Source organism: Saccoglossus kowalevskii, chromosome 12 (assembly GCF_978046115.1).
Source record: "Saccoglossus kowalevskii chromosome 12, keSacKowa6.1, whole genome shotgun sequence".
Lineage (NCBI taxonomy): Eukaryota > Metazoa > Hemichordata > Enteropneusta > Harrimaniidae > Saccoglossus > Saccoglossus kowalevskii.
In genome coordinates, this window is record NC_140652.1 from 30,519,854 (window position 1) to 30,522,663 (window position 2,810).

The following is a 2,810-nucleotide window of genomic DNA, read 5'->3' on the forward strand; positions in this document are numbered from 1 at the left end:
AACAAAATGAACTGTTACTATTTTATTTGAAATTTACATAGCAGTGAACGAAAGAACAATTATCAATAATACGAATGCAATGTAAATGCTTGTTTGCTTTTATTACACCCTTTTTCGTCTTTAACAACTCATTCGACTATCATCATTAACATACATAGTTGCAAACCCGTTTTTATAAAACGACACATCTATTCCTGATTTCCGCAGATAAAGTACTGTCATAATACTCTGAACTGATTCCAATCTGATTAAAATCTGATGTAGTGTACGGGCTTTAATTATTTTGGCTATAAACTTATTTTAATTTTATTTTTTATTATATTTGTTATTGATGCCCTTTTATTTTACTTTGATTTTGAGATTTTTTTTTTAATTCCGCCCTACCTACATCTGATCCGGCGCCTATGTAAGTCCCGTTCAAATCTCGCGTAAGTAACAGCCAATCACAGCCCCCCTTTTATACAGGCTGTCGGTTGCTTACTTTTCAGTGTATACGGGCAATCTTTCTGTACATTATTTTTTGCCCACTTGAATAAACCATTAATAGAAAATTGCTAGTATATTTTTATTTGCAAAAGAAATTCCACAGCATTTTACAATTTTTGTCATTACATTGAATATTTTTTTCACTTCCAACAAATGTGTACACTTCCAGATACATCTTCGCCAGCCAAGGTTCGTTCATTCAGTCATCGCTTCAATTTTACATCACTGAGCATAATTATCTAGAATGGAAGCAAAACAATAAGTAAATCGTAATGATTAGAACACTGTAAACAGCTATAGTAAACAATGCAAACTGATTTTAAATTGTATAACGGTCACCGGCCCACGGCATCGACGCAGAAAATTGGATCAAACAAATATTTCCTGATCAATTGCGATGTGTTCCAAATAAAAGAATATTTTATTCCAGTCCAAATCAGCTCAATTACTTTAATAAAGAGTTATTATATAATGTACAAAATGTTGATACATTGTACAATTTGATGAATATTTGCAGCTTCAATACCGTAGACGATTTTGGCCCGATCGTCAACAAAACATCACCCGTCTCCAGGGCAGGCGACTGGAAAAAGACACTGGTGTTTGGTCGAACCGGTGGAAACAAAATCAACACTACCAGAATAACTATGCGGAATAACGATCTAAAGTCGAACCATTCGAGTCACAATATTAACATAAAAATGACTTTCGTTGTATTTGACAATGATAAACTTACCGAAAAGCCGTGTTATTCACGGTCGCTAACGTCGGTATAATCCGCCATTTTATTTGAGTGTGTTTGCCACCCGGTGACGTCATCATGAGCGCTATAGAAGGAGGTATGTGATTCGTTGACTAAAATCGTCGATAGTGGGTCTCGTTGAAATCTCGTTACATAGGCGTCGGATCAGATGTAGGTAGGGCGGAATTAAAAAAAATCACAAAATCAAAATCAAAGTAAAATAATGAGATAAAAGGGCATTAATAACAAAAGTAATAAAAAATAAAATTAAAATAAGTTTATAGCCAAAATAATTAAAGCCCGTACACTACATCAGATTTTAATCAGATTGAACTGATTCCAGTCCATCAAACATTCATACTTCTTCTTCACTAATCAACAAACCTGACTTATGAACACGCACAATATAATTTTGCTTACTTTTCTGGAAGTCAAACTCATGAGTACGTTATAAATTAGAGTAAGAAGATGTTTTCCCAGAAACAACACTGTCATTCGTAGACACACATCAATATTACTGTTTTGAAATGATTTCCAGTTATTATAAGGAGTGTTTTGTCAGTTTGGTAATTGCATTTAATAACACAACGTGTATTTTCAAAACCATATTTCACTATGGTACCTAGAGATAAAAAAATATAGTTATGCTTTTGGTAGTGCTATTTAATCCAAATATACATTTCAGTCAGTATAACCATGCTTGTATATAAAACATTCTAAAACGTTTTTAGATATTAGTGTAGGCTCATTTGTCATGAACTAAACATTCGTGTATTAATGTTGGTAAAAGCAAAATCTCACCCGATTATGTTAGAATATTATATAGACATAAGAAAAAAATAGGGTGTCATTTTTTTTCCTCTTTCTGACACCCTGGAATCCAAGATGGCTTCCACACTACAAAAAGGGGGTAAATTGGACATTACGAGCGAACTAAATCTGATTCTAATATGTTTTTCACCATCTATTTCTTGTAAAAGAGCAGGTAGAGATTCCCACATGGATGCCAACTTCCCTATAACTACAAATCTTATATTTTGTGAAGATTCAGCCAGACCTACCATCTAAAATTAAATATGGCGTCCTGAAAATCAATGTTTAAGGTAGTTTGCTACCATTTCTAGGGGTCAACATCTTATCACAATATTTTATTTCCAAATTGATATAATATTATTAATTATGGCACTAGTGATCAATAAATTAACTTTTTTTAGTTCAGAGAAGAAATGTTTTCAGAGATAAACTACATAAAATATAAAAAAAAATCCATTTTAAAAATATCTCCATAGGAAACCATTTTAAAGCATTATTTGATAAAAAAAAACATATTTTGAATCTAGAAATTGTTTTAATATTTCATGACAATAATTCGTATACCCAAGGTTATTATATATGATTTGTTCATCCCATGTCACCGTTCAAATCTTGAGATATGATGAAATATTTTTCCCATAGGATTCAATGGTAATTTTTTCTTTATGAATTCATAAGTACTGTAGGAAATATTATGGAAATCTGACATTAAATTCAAATGGTAGCAAACTACTTTCAATGCAGTTGCTGGATGCAGTTGTTCCATATT

General features: G+C 32.1%; 1 long non-coding RNA gene across 1 annotated transcript; it reads right to left on the minus strand.

The window, feature by feature from the left end:
- Nucleotides 1-294: 294 nt before the first annotated feature.
- Nucleotides 295-1,523, minus strand: LOC146735723 (uncharacterized). Its single transcript, XR_014931255.1, has 2 exons — nt 1,223-1,523; nt 295-725 (listed from the first exon to the last, which is right to left on the minus strand). It is a non-coding gene; the product is annotated as an uncharacterized LOC146735723 (long non-coding RNA).
- Between the last annotated feature and the right edge of the window lie 1,287 nt (nt 1,524-2,810).